The sequence below is a fragment of the Siphateles boraxobius genome, unplaced genomic scaffold, assembly GCF_051911475.1.
Source record: "Siphateles boraxobius isolate OS27281-9 unplaced genomic scaffold, OSU_SipBor_1 130, whole genome shotgun sequence".
In the NCBI taxonomy this organism is placed as follows: Eukaryota; Metazoa; Chordata; class Actinopteri; order Cypriniformes; family Leuciscidae; genus Siphateles; species Siphateles boraxobius.
The window spans coordinates 51,935,850-51,956,182 of NW_027508734.1; positions in this window are offsets into that span (position 1 = coordinate 51,935,850).

The window sequence follows — 20,333 nt, forward strand, 5'->3', positions numbered from 1 at the left end:
TTTGCAACATACTTGTGTTCTCCATGGGTAGTCTTCTCCTCCATAATCATAGGCAATTTATTCTCCTTCTTTAATGTCATCCAGGGCAAACAGACAAAGGTGAGGCTTTCCATTGACGTCAATTTTCTTCATCTTACAATTTGGATGTTTGTGGTCATCATTAACAATCCGCCCAAACGATCCATCTTCTCTTGAGGCATCAATACTTAAATATGAAAGCATGAGAAAAGGATGAATACAAGTATTACAATATACCACCACAAATCAGTGTCTTTTTTACTAGTGGTAATATTTGGCATTTTTAAAATATCGGCAATGGCCGATACGTTTTTCTGATTGGCCGATGTGTTGAAAAAACGGGACTTTTATTTTGAGGGACGGCGCTGAGAACACACTGCCTGAGAAGAGAACGTGATCACACAGCGTTCACTCACATTCTCCGTCTTCATTAGTTTACGAACTCTGTCAGTCATATCTAATACTTGGTTAGATAGAACTGGTAAACAAAGAAAGTAAATGCAATGCGAAAAAGTAAAGCGTTTGCTTTCATATTATTTGTAACAGAAAAGGCAAACAATCAGGCTAAATTACTTTATCATTTACCGTCAACATCCAGCAAATGCACATCTACACCATTTATCTCTGAATATCTAAGAAACATTTAATTTCATAAACCTTGAAAATTAATCGAATGCAGCTGTTATATCTTATGAAGTGTGCATGTGTAGCCTGCATAAAAGTGTTCCTTCGTGTGACGGTTGGTCCGTGCGAAGGGGGTGAATGTGAACAGAAGAACAGCTTCACAGGAGGCATGATAGAAACACTTTAAATCCTTCATTTTAAAATATGCTGTGCTATATCCAGCTATATCCCACTGTGTCATATATCGTTTTCACTGTGGGCTGTACGTAAAATTAGCGTTACCTTGTCAAAAGTCAAAGTAAAAAAAAGTCTTTATTTGAAAAAATATGATTACCAGTGTGAACGAAATTACCAATTACAGAGTGCCCTGTTACACTGTTTACATCCTTTATATTCATATATTTTTAAACAATTTATTTGTGAAAAATACTGTAATAGGATTGCAAATTCAAGAAGTTGCTATCTAAAGTAGCCTACAAGCATGTTTATTTTAAATATTTTTTTTCTAATCTATTTCTAATTTATTAAATATGATTTTTTTTAAATGTATATCAGCTCTCTAAAATATCGGCATCGACCATCAAAAAAACATTATCGTTCGACCACTATTTTTCACTATAGTTTAGCAAAAGGAATATAGCTTTGGTGCAATTTGACTTCTTACCACCATGTTTTCCCTCGTCACTTGAAATCAAACATAAATGCAGCACAGGATGCGTGGTAACGTTTTCTTCTCCTCTGCAGTTCTGCATCATTTACCATATCTCCCCTGTACTTAACAACAAAATCACCTTTGCAAAAGGCACCCTTTGCAAATAGACCATGTCCTGCAATATACAGAAAAAACATTTTCACACACACAAAGAAGACATAAAGGATGCCAAATACACAAAAAAAGACAAATAGTTGAAGCTGATTTAAGATAATCTGTAACCAGGTGTCTAATTAATGTACCCAGAAGTTTTGCATTACACGCTCATAAGATTATGGTTAGGACATGCATACTATGGTAAATATTGAATGATAAATCACACCACCTTACCTTTCACTGCATTGATATGCTTCACATCTAATTTTAATGTTTTGTCAGTCTTCGAAACAACATGATGCATGGCATCATGCATCACAATTGATTCGTGGTTGCATTTCAAACTGATAGAGAAAAAATTGTGTGAAATAAATTACACTGTGAAAATGGGGAGACATGCAGAATTCAACTAGCATGTTCAATAAGTAGATAAGAATGTTATTGTAATGTAACATTGCATTTCAATGATATCGTATGTATCAATGTAAGACAAGAAATCAGAACTCAAGGATAATAGCAGATTTATTGTCTGGCACAATGCCAGCCTTGAGGGCATCAACTCACCATTTTCACTTAGGCTCTAATCTCTCACAAAACCAACATCTATATAGGCCTAATCCCAGGTAGCCTTGGCAATTATTTAACTACTCATTTGGACCTTAACCTAACTACTCTTTATCACCATGCAAACCCCTGCTTATTTTAACTACTGTCATCATTAAAACTAAGTTTATTAATTTATTCTTTTAAAGCTACTTAACATTTCAGTTTTTTTAGTTAACTTAATTTATCTGTGAAGCACTTTGGTCTAGATCTGTGGCTTGTAACGTTAGCCTAGGCCTATATTTTGCCTATGAGTACACTTAAATGTAAAACCAATTATTGATCTTTAATTCTTCATATCAAAACTAAACACAAGTGCGATAACCCCCGGAAACGCGATTCAAACATGTGTCCTGACAAGAAATATAATTTATCTTTAATTTAAAGTATAAAATAATCCACTGTCCAGCACTAACGCGAACTAACGTTAGACATAAACAAACTTAATAACCGAATCCCTCCATTAGCAATCAGTCAGACTAAAGACTTGATGTCATTTTTCAGTTAAAATTAAGTAATTAACATTAAATTGTATAATTATGTGATTGGAAAAACACAGAAATATGTCAGGCCTCAACAATTAGCACTAACTAGCTAACTTTAGCCTTCTGCCTAATCTAATTAACCTAATTGGTTTAACATTAATACATTTGTGCTTACCTTGAGCTTCACTTTTATCCTCTGCAGAAGTTTAGATCCTTAACGTTAGTTGGTATCTCCAGTTGATAATCTTCTTCTTTGTCCTCCGTGTAAAGTATCAATATCATACTTATATTTTCGTTTTGCTGCTGAAATCCGTCCTAACGAGGACCCGGAAGTGGGCGGTACCCATCGATAATTGGAAAATGTGTGTGTGGAGAAGTGAGTGCATTACCATCCAAAAATGTTTGGGGGCGCTGCGGAGCACCCACTACACACACGCACACTACCAGATAATCATGTGTTATGGGCCAATGCTAAAACTCCGCCCAGTGACTTCAGAATAGTTCCTCTATTGAATTCAATGGGTCACCCTTATGGGGGTTTTGACCTGAATTACTTACCTGAATAACTACAAAAGGGTTTTGTCCGAAGAACTGTTACGTCCATAACATTGTTTCTTTCCTCATAAATGCGAACACGAAAAATACAATAAAATGAATATTTTATGTTCTGTGGAGAGCCAACCCTTCTTCATCCGGTGGGTAGTATTACTTTTGGTTTGCGCAGTGTAATTCACAGAATTTATTGCTCTGCTACCAGCTTGTGACTATTGCAAGCACGCAGCTGAGGAGACAATGTCGCTGTCAAATCTGTCCCTGGGAAAAGTAACGTTGTGTGGAATTGAAAAAGCAACTACTTTTCATTACCAAATTTTCAGTAGTAGCGTGTTACACTACTTTTTACCCGTAAAAGTAGTTAAGTTACTGTTACGTTTCTTGTAACGTGTTACACACAACACTGCTAAAGCATGTGTGTGAACTCAGACCAATGGCATGACGGAACGTCATAGGTGGGGTAAGGTCAGGACCAGGAAGCTATAAAGCACACCAAGAACAAACATTGTCAGCTTCTAATAGGCCAAAGCAAGTCGATTACAGGGACGCAGAGAGTATGGCAGTGAGACGCACCATCTAAGTTTCTTTCTTAGGGAACAAGGGTTACAGTTGTAACCCGAGACATTCCCTTTCAAGTGAACTCGAGCTGTGCCAAGGACACTTTGGGAATGACAATACCCAAATGCCATGCTTACAAGTGCCTGTCTGTGTGAATCGCAGCGAGCACACTAAGACGAAAGCACCAGAGAACCTGGTGTAGAGCCCAGGTCCATATTGTAAAATCCTACAAATGTGAGCGTTGAGGACCAGCCTGCTACATACCACATCCTGTTGGGATACCCCTTAAATACACAGAAAAAAATTCTAAACGCAACACTTTTGTTTTTGCCCCAATTTTTTCCATGAGCTGAACTCAAAGATCTAAGACTTTTGTTCACAAAAAGCCTATTTCTCTCAAATATTGTTCACAAATCTATCTAAATCTGTGTTAGTGAAAACATCTCCTTTGCCGAGATAATCCATCCACCTCACAGGAGTGGCATATCAAGATGCTGATTGGACAGCATGATTATTGCACAGGTGTGCCTTAGGCTGGCCACAATAAAAGGCCACTCTAAAATGTGCAGTTTTACTGTATTGGGGGGGGGGTCCGAAAAACAGTCAGTATTTGCCTCACGCATTGCAACACATCTCCTTCGCATAGAGTTGATCAGGTTTTTGATTGTGGCCTGTGGAATGTTGGTCCACTCCTCTTCAATGGCTGTGCGAAGTCGCTGAATATTGGCAGGGCCTGGAACACGCTGTCGTATATGCCGATCCAGAGCATCCCAAACATGCTCAATGGGTAACATGTCCAGTGAGTATGCGGGCCATGCAAGAACTGGGATGTTTTCAGTTTCCAGGAATTGTGTACAGATCCTTGCAACATGAGGCTGTGCATTATCATGCTGCAACATGAGGTGATGGTCGTGGATTAATGACACAACAATGAGCCTCAGGATCTCGTCACAGTATCTCTGTGCATTCAAAATGCCATTAATAAAATGCATCTGTTAGTTGTCCATTACATTCGCCTGCCCATACCATAACCCCACGCCACCATGGGCCACTCGATCAACAACGTTGACATCAGCAAACCGCTCACCCACACGACGCCATACACGCTGTCTGCCATCTGCCCTGTACAGTGAAAACTGAGATTCATCCGTGAAGAGAACACCTCTCCAAAGTGCCAGATGCCATCGAATGTGAGCATTTGCCCACTCAAGTAGGTTACAACGACGAACTGCAGTCAGGTCGAGACCCCAATGAGGACGACGAGTATGCAGATGAGCTTCCCTGAGATGGTTTCTGACAGTTTGTGCAGAAATTATTTGGTTATGCAAACCGATTGTGCAGCAGCTTTCCAGGTGGCTGGTCTCATACGATCTTGGAGGTGAAGATGCTGGATGTGGAGGTCCTGGGCTGGTGTGGTTACACGTGGTCTGCGGTTGTGAGGCCCGTTGGATGTATTGCCAAATTCTCTGAAATTGTAGTGGATCAATCCTTTGGAGACGGCTTATGGTAGAGAAATGAACATTCAATTCTTGGGCAACAGCTCTGGTGGACATTCCTGCAGTCAGCATGCCAATTACACGCTCCCTCAAAACTTGTGACATCTGTGGCATTGTGCTGTGTGGTAAAACTGCACATTTTAGAGTGGCCTTTTATTGTGGCCAGCCTAAGGCGCACCTATTTAATAATCATGCTGTCCAATTAGCATCTTGATATGCCACACCTATATGAGCTGGATGGATTATCTCGGCAAAGGAGAAGTGCTCACTAACACAGATTTAGACAGATTTATGAACAATATGTGAGAGAAAAAGGCCTTTTGTGTACATAGAAAAAGTCTTTCTTTGATCTTTGAGTTCAGCTCATGAAAAACGGGGGCAAAAACAAAAGTATTGTGTTTATAATTTTGTTCAGTGTAATAAGGCTTCTAAGCCACCATACTGTCCTGACCTCAAAGCACCACGCAGGAAATGTGCCAATGGGATTCTCCCCAGGAATACACCCCTCAAAGAGAAATGCACAGCAGCTAAGGCCGCCACGTACACCTTCAGTGTGGAAGGGGATAAACCTGGGGAAAAACGATCCTGTAGTTTCTCCAGCACTGTACCAACTGGGCCGTTAACTGGGTCCCACTGTTGAGTTCCACACCATGAAGTGAAAAGCCTCTACTTCAATGCATACATTTTCCTCATGAAGGGTGCTCTGGAGTGAAGTATGGTCTCAAAAACCTCAGTTGAGAAATCTGAGTCTATGGGTTGGGCCCCCTCAGAGGCCAAATCCACATGTTACATAAGTCTGGGCACCTCCCGCCTGAGGCCTAGTCCACACGGACACGTGTATTTTTATAACCAGATTTTTCCTCCTGCGTTTAAAAAAAATCCCGTCCACACATGCTCGGTTTAAAAAAAATCTCCGTCTACATAAAAAAGCAAAAACACACTATCAAGCGCTGTCAAGAGCATGCCAGCGGTGCACAATCTGACGTCAAACACATCAGATAACGGCGCACACTCTGACGTCAGAAGGCAAAACCCCCGGTTTTACTGTCTACACGACAACACTGCAACCGGCGTTTCTGAAAATCCTCACCCTGGCAGGGGTTTTCAAAAATGTTTGGTTTCAGTGACCTGATACTGCATTTCCGTGTGGACGAACGTTCGAACCGCGTAAAAAAGTCACGGTTATAAAAATACCCATATCCATGTGGACAAGGCCTGAGACAGAATGTCCTCCTGACTGGAATCTCCAAGGGAGAGCTGTCAAGAAGGGACACCAAGTCCCAGAACCACACTCGGGTCGCCGGTCGTGCCGGTGCGATTACCTTGCTTATTTTTCCTATCAGTGTGAAAGAGACTCAAATAACGCTGTCGATATTTGTCATACAGGCAAGTGTTATACATCATTCAAAACTGTTAAATGTCTTATTTTATTTGTGTACACTCATAATAAAAACAATATATTGCGTTTTTCGTAAAATAAATAAAATAAACATTATGCACTTTCTGCCATCTCTCTCAGTGTAAAGTTCATTCTGAAGTGTGACAGATAATGAACTGTAATTCAGCGAATGTTTGCCACAGAGACATGAGACATATGTCTTTACAAAGCTTGAAGTCTTTATTTTTAAATGATGTAAATCATATCAAAAACAAATATTTTCTGTTTAAGTAATCCGTATGAAAGCAACGAGAGGTACAGTTTCTCATGCGCGTGCTCATTATCTCTAATCTGACGCACTATCGTCCACATGAAGGAACGCAGACCTGTAAACGCCCTCATCACCTCAAAACAAAGCATTAGACTTCAGTCCTCTGCCTTTCATAGAGTTGGGAAGACACATTGTGTCTGTGCTGTGCTGTTTACCTTGGATTTACCTCAGAATTAGAAGAATGTTATTTATAGATGAAAAAGATTTTTAAGGTAAGCAATTCCCACTCATAATACTGCCCTACAAAGGCAAAAGACCTTAACTCGCTAGAGTGTGGAACTGAGAAAAATGACTTTAAAGATTTTTAGTTGTCCCGCCAAATTAATTATCGGTAGGACACTGGAAATCTGGCAATTAGATGTTTAAGTAATGAAAATTATCTACATAAAAAAATCTTTAGCTCAAACTTGACTTTTGTCCACTATTTGAAAGTAACTGTACTCTGCCTTTGTATTGTCAGCAGAAAGTGAGAAGTCATGCCAAGGCAGAAGGCAGTAACTTCCACATTATCAATATTTGGTTGCTGATAACCATTAACAAAATCATTATAGTAACACCTGTATACTATCTAGTGATCATGGCATTTATTTTGTATGATTTACAATTACTTATAGCCATCTACTTATTGCTATTCTGTGCTCTGGTTGCATTCTGGTGGCATTATTAATACATGACAAAATACCTCCATAGCGGTAAGAGTATCTTCAAGTGGTACCGAGTGGCATAAGACTTGCTAAGCACGCGTTCAAAATGATCAAGATAAAACAGATCCTCGCGCACATTCGTCCTGGGGACTGGTTTATAGCAGTGGATCTGAAATACGCATATACTTTCACATTCAGATAGCCCCTCAGCAAAGGCGCTTCCCGAGATTCGTGTTCGAAGGTGTTCCGCTCCTCATACGTTCACGAAAAGTAGCCTACGAAGTAGGAACGCAGTGCTTTTCCCCTTGAGACTCAGTGGGGAGCATGGTCTGGACTACCTATATGACTAATGCATTTATAGCACAACCTTCTGTATTCTGCGTCTTTTCAGTATGCAGTGGTTTCAGCTGTCTGCCCTATTGTTGTGCTTGTGCACTTCGCTCGTCCCGCGGATTTATTCCGGACGGTGTGATTATATAACCCGGTTGTAACATCTGGTCTGATGTTGTATGCACCAGCACTTCATGCTTCATTATGTTGTATGCACCAATATACCCTTGTTGCTTCATTATTATCACTCCCTGTGATATATTAGTCCAGCGTCGTCTCGACCATGTTCAGGACGGTGCTGAAGGCGCCGGCTAAGTTTTGGCACTCTGCCAGCTAGATGCATGATTGTTTCAACCAGGTCTGGGTGAGGCGGGGCTTTAGTTCTTTGTTGTATTCACCAGTTACGGCATGTGTAACATTTTTCTGTCAACTCTGCATATATCCTTCTGACTTAATTTGTGTAGGACAAAGCTCTGAGGAGATCAGAAGTTACAGGGACTGATGGCAGCTGTACAATGTACACAGGCTATCATAATTTCAATTTTAATAGAGAGTAAAACAAAGGCAGAACACCATATAATCTGATAGGTGGAATTATTTGATAGATGCCGGCACAGTAACTTCATATCGTCACACGGCTAAACAAAGACTGTAACTCAATATGAGCGTTCCAAAACAAAGCCAAAGAGCGGTAACTGGTGTTACGGTGTTCTGCCTTGGTTTCTTATAGGCTTTTGGAAGTTACTGTTAAGACAACCCATTATTTTCTCGAAAAAAATTCGGAATTGACTCAAGATGTGTTTGTGGATATCTGCTCAAACAAAGATATGTATAATGTGGTAACAATAATGTTTCATAGTTTGGAGCTGCTCGATCGCTTCAATTTATGTTCTCTGCACGCGCTGTGAGTCACTCGTGCTGTGCATTTGAAAAGCAAAGCGCGCCAAACATTAGGCTTTATGTTTTTACTCCAATCTCATATCATAACGTCATAACAAATGTAAACATTTTAAGTAACATATGATAATCCATATATTTTTACATGTTCATATTTAACGATTTATCATTATGGCCTTCTGCATTTTTTTAAAGTACAAATGAATATTATGCTATTGTTATTATTATTTTAAACAGCCATACAAGTATATGCCTACAAGTCACAAAAAACTTGGTGTTCATTATATATATATATTTCTTTGTACATTTTAAATCACAATTGTAACCTGAAAAATCTAAAATTTCTTCCCAAAATCTTCCCAAAGTCCTATAGTTTCTCTTGGTATCATCATGTTCACAGTTGTTCCGCTTTTTTTTTTCTTTTTCTTTTTACAGGGACCAGATGCCACTGATGAGTCCTGCTGACTTAAATATTCACATGAGTCTCTGTATATGAACATGGAAAATGAAAAATCAAACACCTTGGAAATGACAGGTATGTACTATGTTTCAGGAATGACACAAAGGTGTGTGACTGTTCAAGTCTCTGTCTGTAGATCAGTGTGTTCAATAATGTGCTTTTTTGTCCTTTGTTATGTATCTTTGGATTATGTTGTGTTGTAAATAAATCCAAACAATCAAAAAGCCATTATTTTTTAAATCGCTCCTTAGTTTGTTCTAGTTCCCTTACAGTCCCACCTGATAGGGCCTTAAGGAGAGGGTATTTCCAGGTGTGAAACACATCAATATTCATGATGATTCACATCTTGCACATTTTAAATCAATATATTGTTTTATCTGAATGAGTAGGCAGGATGATTTTCACATAGTTTTGAAGCAAATATTCTAGACTACGTGATACAATCCACAAATCTTGTGAAGAAACAATCAGTATGGGTTTCATGCCCTTATTTCAGTGACAATTTTTTTTTTTCACAAACCATGCATAAACGTAATTTTCTCAAAACTACAAACTTTTATATACAAGCTGCTGACATATTATTGTAGCAGAGTTTGTGCTGAATAGTGTCATCAGACTTTAAGCATTGACATATTACAAGTAACACAATAATAAGCATTAATGTCAGAGCATGTCAGAACACCTCCAGGACCCAGAAAACACCTCAGACCTCAGAGGGTTAAGGTCAACATTTTGTTACTTTTGACCGAATGCAGATCTAAAATGGGATGCAGCCCTCCATCTTTCTTTGGAACGATGAAGTACCGGCTGTAAAAACGGGACTCCATTAGGGTGGAGGAACACATTCTTTGGTCTCCAAGGCCAAGAGAGTTTTTCCTTCCTGTTCCATTACTAGAGCCTGCTCGGGGCCCACCGCATTGGTAAAACCCTGTAGAAGGCGGATGACGCCCAAATTGGATTTTGTAGCCTCATTCTACAGTCTGCAGGACCTCTTTTGACACATTTGGCACAGTTTCTACGCTGCCAGATGGTCTACTAAGGGAATCAGCCTCTCGAGACTGGTCTTTTCCAGTAGTTCCTGTTCTTTGAGTAGTCTGAAGCAAACTGGCAGGGAATGACCCAGCTGATTCCTCTATTTCCCTCCTTAGAGGATGTTGACGTCCTGACGAAGCAACGTTGAGGGACTGACTCAGATGCACTGATGCAATGTATTGTGTCTGAGGCATGAGCTCGCTGGAAACAGCTGCGCCCTGAGGCACAGAGGGTGACGGGGTTGGCAGAATGGCCTCCTAGGGCACAGATGAGGAATGGGCATCATATAATGTGGTGAGAACCCTTCCCCCCTGATGGGGCCTGCCCTCTGAAGTCCAGCCCTTTTGGCGTCAGGATTTATTTTTGGCCGAGGCCTTCTTCGCAAGAATAACGGTCCTCAGATCCACCTTCTGCTTCAGAGGCTTCAGCTGAAAATGCCATCCCGGTCCCCAATCTTTCTGAGGGGGAGCACAGGAAGCGACACTCGACCCTGTACCCTGTGTACTCCTGCACAGCAGCCCCAGAGACCTGAGTCCTGTGAGGGAGATATTTAGGTATCTTATCATGTCTGCCTGCTGCCATGTACTCCTTACCATCTTGGTGGCCATCTTGGCAGGGGGCTCGGGCATGACGGCGGCAATCTTGGCAGAGGGCTTTGGAATGGTGGCCATCTTGGGACGAGGCTCTGGAACGGCAGCCATGACGAAACAAGACTCTGGAATGGCGGTCATGATGGGACGAGACTCTGGAATAGCGGCCATGATGGGACAAGACTCTGGAATGGCGGCCATCTTGGTACGAGGCTCTGGAATGGTGGTGGCCGTCTTGGGACGAGGCTCTGTAATGGTGGCGTCCATCTTGGGATGAGGCTCTGGAATGGCGGTGGCAATCTTTGGACGAGGCTCTAGAATGGTGGCATCCATCTTGGGACGAGGCTCTGGAATTGATATATTTTAAATAATATATTTATTTCTTTGTTGACTCGACTCTGACTTGGATGTTAAGGATTCGTACTCAAATCCGAATCTGCCCCCTTTAGACTCGGACTTGATTGGTTAAGGACTTGGACTCGACTCGGACTCGACAAAGGTGGACTCACACCCAAAACTAATATAAGTGTTGTTTGAATTTGAAGTGTTGTTAAAAATTGAACTGTTAAAAATTCATGTATGATTTTGATGAAAGGTTTTGATCTACTTCAAATGTTGACTGGGTCAAAGACGAAACGTGTAAATTTGATGTCCGAAGGACATTAATTTAACATAAAAAGATAAATATGTGTAAATATAACATTCAATCACTTAACTCTTACCCTTCTTTTGACCCAGAAATATTTGTTACTATTAAATTAAGGGAGCTATTGAGCTCTAAAATGTCAAAATCTTATTCAGTGTACCTGTCCGGATTAAAATTCTAATGACAAAAGTGTTTTTAAAATGTAGAAATTCATCTTAAAAATATAAATGAACACCCAATTGTGCTAGTGTTTGCATCAATATATAGAACAATGGGCAACATACAGTATCTAAAAAAATATTTTAAAACTTGAATAATATTTGTCCAGACTTTTGTGCTTCATCAATGTCATTCAGTATAACAACAAAAAATAAAACATTTTAAAGCATATCACATGATGCTAATCCCTAAACCCTCTTATCTATGGGATATGGTGAGTAAATCTCTCTGTAATATTTGATTGCACTTTTTCACCCTCTAATAACCTTTGTAACAAAAGCACATGTCATTCTGTACAACACAGAAAAGTTACTTTTAAGGCGAGGTACAGCAGGCAAAAACATTTTTTTTTTTTTCACTGGTCAATTTTGAGATTTTGGGCTTTTATTTTCAATAACATGTCTTCTTTCAGACTTTCAGACTTCACAGTTATCTGTTTTATTTGTGGCTCAGTGGTTCATGTAGGTTGTCTACAAACCGAAAGGTTGGTGGTTCTATCCCCTGTTCCACCTGACCAAGTGTCGAGGTGTCCATGAGCAAGACACCTAACCCCAGCTGTTCCCGACGAGCTGGGTGGCGCCTTGCATGGCTGACACTGCCGTTGGTGTATGAGTGAATGGGTGAATGCAAGGCAAATATGTAAAGCGCTTTTGGTGGCCATTGGGTCTGTGAAAACGCTATATAAATGCAGTCCATTTACCATTTACCATGACGCTGATCCGCAATCGCTGTCTGAAAACCTGCCATCACATATACCGTTAGAAAGCTCTCTCTCTCCTTTGCAATGCTGTCAGATCCAAATATAGTCATTTCCTATTTATTAGCAACCATTCATGAAAGTAAAATGGGCGATTTAACTCGAAATGCACAATCTCATTGGCTGGTGCCAATTTCTGACAACGTGATTCATTCAGAATCATCACGTGACACGCTCCGACATTAGGCTTGTTTGAGATGAGCGAAATCCGTGCAGAACTGATCACTGGTGATCAGCGCGTAATGCATGCCAGTTAGAAATGTGTCCGAGTGGAGGGTCACTCGGAAAGTAACGCCTGGGTCAGTGAGACTCCCCAAAGTCAAGAGTAGGAAGGAGAGGAAATTTTGGATTGCTGAGTTATGATTATACTCTATGATGGCATTTTGGTGAAACTCTGAAGCTGGGTCATCAATGATAATGTTACGGCTAATTGAATCAAATCTTTCTAGGTACATTTCTAACTCATTGTCTGTTTCAGTAAACGTAAGGCCTCCGACTATGAACGCGTTTGCTACGTTAATGTTTTCCCGCTTCACAATATCCATTGTAACAGTCGAAGTTTCGATAAGTGGTTTCTCTTGTTCTAACAATTTCACCCTTTCTGTCTCTTTAACAGTTACCCTTGCTGCAAGACTGACGACTCCTGGCTAGCTCGCCAACTTCTATGTAACACGCGCGCTTAGCGGTCTTAGCACAGAATTAATTTCTATATCTCGGACCAGATTCAGAAGACTACTACGTTCGAAAGCCTGTTTTGCAGCTAGACATAGGGAAAGAACGACATGAAACAGATGTAGTATAAAAATGGTAAGTATTTTTCTTTTTTCTTCCTTTTTTTTACTTTGAAATGATTAGTTCAAATTAAAGGGAAATAGGACAAAAATAAATAAATAAAACAATAGTTTCAAGGTAAATTACATGGGAAAAACCTTCAAAATAATTTCTTGAAATCAGTTTCACTCAAAACCAGATGAATAGTTAACTTAATAACTCTGTTGACTCTTTTCAAAGGAAATTTCAAGTCCGGACCGAGTCCGGTCTTGGACTCGAGTCCGGACTCGAGACCGTTTTTCTATGATCTCGGACTTGTCTCGGACTCGCTGGTATTCGGACTCGGACTTGTCTCGGTCTCGGCACCTGGTCTTGCCAAATATGGCTTTTGGTCTCAACCAAGTCCAGGTGTCTTTATTGTGTTGCCAGTAAGCACACATAAAAGCCATTTATCTGCGCGCTGTTTATTTGCCCTGGTGTGAGCCGCGATGCCGCCAGAACCAGCCAGTCATCGAAATAATTCAGCACGCGCACTCCCCGCAGTCTTAAGGCCGGTGACACTCTGGCTGCGTGGCGTAAGCGTCTCAGCTGCGTTTGCGTGTCCGTTTTTATTTCGGCTCCCATGTTAACAGGTTAGAGCTTGCAGACTGCCTGCATGACGCGGAAAACGCGTGCATGCTAGAAATAGAACCGACGCCTATTTTTCACGCGACACGCAAGCGTGTTGGAAGGGTTTCCAGGCAAAATAGAATAGGAAAAGATGTTTATATGTTATTTTGTACACGAATACATATTAATAAATTACATTTTGATGGTTGAAAGTCTAGGTTTTGACATAAATTCAGATATAAATATGATTTAAAAATAAATAAATAAATAATTATCAATTTTCAAATATTGCACCTGTCAATACAGAACGAAATAGTCTGTAGTCTATTTTGCTGTCAATACTGCTGACAGTGTCTTTAGGCTTTATATTTATGCTTAACATGTATATAGGGCTTCCACAACTCTCTCCCATATGTCGAACAAGGGTGATCCGTGTCAGCAGCGCCGCGTCAGACACGTTTCTGGTGTGCAAAGACACAGAAAACGCGACGCAGCCGCCACGCAACAGAAACGCCACGCTCACGCCATGCAGCCAGTGTGTCTCTGGCCAGCGCCGCATCCATGCACTTCGTAAATGCAGAACTGTGTATTGATAAGCTTGCCCCTCGAAGGCATATCTCAAGAATGGCCTGTGATGGGGGGCTATCTGAATGTGAAAGTATGCGTCTTTCAGATCCACAGTGAAACACTGCTATTATGAGGTATCACCATATGTCATCATTCTGTTTTCTTTAGATTAGAAGATTATATGATATCAAGGGGAATGTCTATACTTAAAAATCCTGGGTGTTGTGACACTGTTATAAAATAATAACCCAAAATGATTGTCTTGATAATGTCTTGCACAATACTTTTTTTCCCTGTCCTGGACTCGGTCTTGACTCGGACTCAAACCTTTTTGGACTCGGTCTTGTCTTGGACTCGAACCTCTTTGGTCTTGGTCTTGTCTTGGACTCGACTAGTCCTGGTCTTGGACTTGTCTTGGACTCGACAAAGGTGGTCTTGACTACAGCCCTACTCGCCAGTATCCACCAACACCGAGCTGACCTCGTTGACGGCAGAGACGAGCTGTTCCTCGAAATGAAACTACCAGCACTTCTGGTACATTTTCCAGGGTTATTAGATAGTATTGTTCCTCATAGGTAGCAAGACGATGTAAAGTACAAGTTTTTATTAAACATGATGTGTTTTATAAACCGTTTGGTGGGCGTTGGCATGTTTGAATGGCTTGACTTAGATGATTTGCGTTAGAATACCGCGTGCTCTCCGTGGGCGTGCCACATTAGCAGAAGAATGAGCTGAGAGAACGATAATGAGATCGGCTGACACCTCTCTCTTTTTTTATAGATTACATAAACAGAGAATATTTATTTTAGTTTTGAATTATATATTTTAAAAGTACAAATTTAAATGATTATAAAGATATATTGCTCGTGTTTGGGTGAATAGTATTCGCTGAGTTTTGTTTAAGTTTAGAGACGTGCTCCTGAAAAAAGGTTAACAGAGATGGAGAGATAGAAAGCACACCCTGTTTAATTTCTTTATTTTACAAAAGCACAATTTTTTTTTTTTATATTTCTTAAGTCTGAATGACCAAAAATGACAGAGTATTTTAAGTCTATTTTCCTGCTATGTGAAAAAAATCGAGCAAAACTCGCCGGCGCGTTTCTCGACCCCAGAGGGTTAACAAATCCTTTAAAAGGAATATATATATACACATATCACTGCTTATGGCTTCTTTACCCTTAAATAAATCCCACAAATGTGAAATAAAGTGGAGAAGAGACATTTGAAAATGACGTGCACTAGGTTAGCTTATAGCCCAGACTGAATGGCTAGCAAAATCTCCACGTTTGCTACATCACACCCACCGCAAAAATGCAATGAAGAGCATACACAACCACTTTTAACAGCGGATTAATTATCAATAATTCACTTTAAACCACATTTCTTAACCATATTTCTCAAAAAACTTACAACACAGTATTATTTAACCCCATAAAACACAGAACAATGTATATTATGGCTGATTAATAACTCACTCACCAAGAACGGGTGATAAGCAATCGGAAACAATCCTAGACAAGCTAGGAAACTAGGACAGACGCGATCCTCTGCTGAATCCGCAGGATTTCTTATTTAATATTGTCTTTTCACAAGAATCTACATGCATTTCTCTTGACATGGCCATTTCACTCACGCGGCCGTTTCACTCACGGCTTTCTGCGACAACTTTCTCACTTCCCCTCGCGGAAGTCATGACGCGACAGCTGAGGGCGGGGCTAATCCGAAATAATCGAATTTCTTTCTTTCTTTTTTTGTCACATTTACATGTTTTATTATTCACATTTAACCTCCTTTTCATTCAAATAAAAGTAATAATTTACTTATATAAACCTAACTTCAGTCTTTTTCTTCCTCTTTCATAGGTTTGGTGTGCACTCTAGTAACCTGGGTTACACTATCACTTCTGCCACTTGTAGTGTGAGCGGTATGATTTTTAGTATAACTAAATCCAGATAGCACGGACTACACCACCCTGGGAATTGCACCCAGGGAAATAAAAAAGGGACCCAGGTTCGGTGGTGCAGAGAAAAGACAGAGTCGCTTCATCCAATAAATTAATGGTTTTATTTGCAAGGAAAATGTCCCACTAGCACCATTTGTTCGTAATATAATTCACTGGCAAGTTTATTATAACAATACAAAACACATCAAATGCTAAAAGAACATTCCTCCAGACCTCGCTTATTTTTAAGCACTGAATCACATTAAGCCAAACATAACAAACAAAAAAAAAAAGAAAATGTACCGTCCCCACAAAATAAAACAGACAAAAAGAATATTTACTACAAAAAGAATGTAACTGCAAGGCTAAAGCTTACGTTAGGGGTGGCAAACTAGCTGTAAACAATTGTGCTCTCAACCATTTATGTGTGCACGGCAAACTACATATGAAGAGGTGCTCAAACCCGGGTGCTCCAACCTCACAGCAAATGTGTTCACCCAGGTGACTAGCCTCCCCCTCGGCGCACTCAGCCTTGACTCAAAACCAAAAGGAAACAAAAAGAAAGATTAGTAGGGAAGATACAAAAACAGAATAATCACAATCACATCAGACACAAATATGATGATTGACCAGATCAGGGGGTGTACAGATGATGAATAATCTGTCCTACCTCATCGGCTGTGAGGACCCCAAAATACTCAGTGGATGACCGTTAGATAGACACTAATATAACACCACACGGCACTAAGGCCCAAATCACACTGATCAGTCCAACTCCATTACAGAAATAGCAAAATAACCCAAACCATAAAATGAAATCAAAAACACACCATGACTATTAAAGTCATGAAAACCTAAGAAAACAATTATTCACGAAGGACAAAGGGAATAATCTAGTCTAAGAAAAACAGCAGCACGACCTGAATTAAATCACGTGGTACGCGGAAGACTGTAAAACAAAACATAACAATCAGACAAGGATCTACTCCAACCAACAAATACAAAATATTACTAAATCATACATACCACACGAGAATCACACACACATCACGGATCACACATCACGATGTCAGGATACACTCGCGACTGTTTCACTAAAACACACAATAACCCCCATTAAACTGGACTAACCCCATACAACCCACATCACAACAGATTGTGATCGCTGACATACCTGAAGCTTTCTATGAGTGCTCGACGCAACTCCCAGGGTACGCAGCCAAAACGGTTACAGCGATCCTTCAAAGATAAAAACAGTCTAACCACTTTAAAACCACACGAAGCCGTGCATAACCTCCGTCGCTTACCTGGACTATAGTGAAACCGGAAGAGGGGCGGCGTGACAAAGCCTACATTCAAGGGCTTCCTGTTTGAACCTTTAAATACGCTGGCCCCGATTACCTCATCTGCCCATTCCCATATAAGGGCAATGACGCCAACAAAGGAAAGTGAAACTCCTCTACTGCTACACACTAAATATTGCTTTATTAATAATCTTCCTGATCAGTTTCATCATCTCAGCATCCCAGATAGCTTAGAAGAACTCAATATTGCGACAGAAACTTTTAACTCCCTATTTTCCAGCACTTTAGACACAGTTGCTCCGTTGCGCTTAAAGAAGATCAAAGAAAATAGTCCAACGCCGTGGTACAACGAGCACACTCAGGCCCTTAAGAGAACGGCCAGTAAAATAGAGCGAAACTGGAAGAAAACAAAACTAGAGGTATTTGGCATTTCATGGAAGTAGAGTTTGATTGCATACAGAGAGGCCTTAAAAGCTGCTAGATCTGCTTATTTTTCAACCTTATTAGAAGAAAATAAACAAAACCCGAGGTATTTATTCGAAACAGTTGCTAAACTGACGAATAATAAAGTTTCAAGCCCAGAAGTTTCCAAGCAGCACAACAGGAATGACTTTATGACCTTCTTCACTTATAAGATTGATAATATCAGGAAAAAAATTATAACTATGCAACCGTCTACTACAGCATCGCATCAGGGGGTGCATTGTAGTCTCCCTAAGGAAAAATTCGATTAATTCATTGCTATAGGAGAGGAAGAATTTTCTAAACTCATTAAATCATCTAAATCGACCATGTGTATGTTAGACCCTATACCGACTAAACTATTGAAAGAGATGCTTCCAGAGGTCTTAGATCCTCTTCTCAATATCATTAATTCATCTGTGTCACTAGGATACATACCAAAAAGTTTTAAGCTGACTATGATTATACCACTTGAAAACACAACTTGATCCTACAGAATTAGTCAATTACAGGCCGATCTCAAATCTACCTTTTCTGTCAAAGATACTAGAAAAGGCAGTATCCTCACAACAATGTTCCTTTTTAGAAAGAAATGGTATCTGCGAGGATTTTCAGTTAGGATTTAGACCGTACCATAGTACTGAGAAAGCTCTCATTAGAGTCACAAATGATTTGCTCTCATCATCCGATCGTGGTTGTATCTCGCATTGGTGTTACTCGATCTTAGTGCTGCATTCGATACTATTGACCACAACATTCTTTTAAATAGACTCAAAAATTATGTTGGCATTAGTGGAATTGCATTAGCATGGTTTAAATCATACTTATCTGAATGTTATCAGTTTGTAGCAGTAAATTAAGAGATGTCTTATAGATCAAAAGTTCAGTATGGCGTACCACACGGGTCAGTACTAGGACCGTTGCTGTTCACTCTGTTCATGCTGCCTTTAGGAGTTATCATTTGGAAGCATGGCATTACTTTTCACTGTTATCCTGATGATACTCAGCTCTATATTTCTTCAACCCCTGATGAAACTTACCAATTTACCAAATTAACGGAATGCATAGCTGATATAAAATTCTGATATAAAATTAATTCTGAAAAAAAAAAGAGATTCTAATTATTGGACAAAAAACTTCCTCACGTAATAACTTAGAATACTGTCTAACACCTGATGGCTGCTCTGTTAAGTCCTCGTTGTCGGTTTGGAACCTGGGTGTGCTCTTTGATACCAATCTTTCATTTGAATGTCACGTGAATAGTATCTGTAAAACTGCATTTCCCTTTCAAGGGAACTCAAGGGAAACGCGCTGCGGTTTCTTCCGCTCGGGCTGAGGCACCAGTTATAAATGAGGGAGATGTGGAGGATTCGCCACCTTACACTCCCGAAAGTGATGAGCTAGTGGAGGTATTAACAAGAGCTGTAGAAAAACTCAGCATTGTATGGCCAGTGACTAGACAGGAGTCTGTTTCTAAATCAAAATTAGATGAGAGATTTTGCCGTCACGAGTGCAACCTCCACGCCGGTGCTTGCCGTTTTTTCCCGATCTCCACACTGAGGTGTCGAAATCGTGGAAAAAACCGGTGTCATATAAAGTGTTTAGTCCCCAGACTTCAACATATTCTAATATTGTGGGGGCAAAATCATATGGTTATTCGGTTATGCCTCGCGTGGAAGAGACGCTTGCGAGTTTTCTCTCCCTCGAGGCTGCGTCATCTGTTAAGGCACCGGCATTACCCACCAAGCCTCTTAGAAATATTTCGGTTTTTGTGGGTAAAGCGTATTCAGCGGCGGGTCAGGCTGCGTCATGTCTGCATAGTATGTCTATTATGCAGGCATATCAGGCTGACCTGCTGAGAGACGTGAGTGAGAGTGAGGAGGTCAGTGCTGACGTGTTTCGCGAACTGCGTCAGGCTGCTGATTTATCCCTGCGCACAACCAGAGAGTCGGCCAAGCTAGTGGGTCGATCTATGGCAGCTCTGGTGGCCGCAGAAAGACATCTGTGGTTAAATCAGACAAATATAAAAGAAAAAGAAAAAGCTTTCCTTTTAGACACTCCTCTCTCCCCCCTGGGTTTATTTGGCGATGCTGTAAATTCTGTCATCGATAAATTCCAGGAGAAGGAAAAGCAAACAACAGCTTTTAACAAACCCCCCAAGACAAACCCCCCAAGCCAGATTCCCAGTGAAATGCTCTCAGTGAGAAAGTGCAGTGAGTTTGCTTCTTTCTTCTCTGAGAAAATCAATAA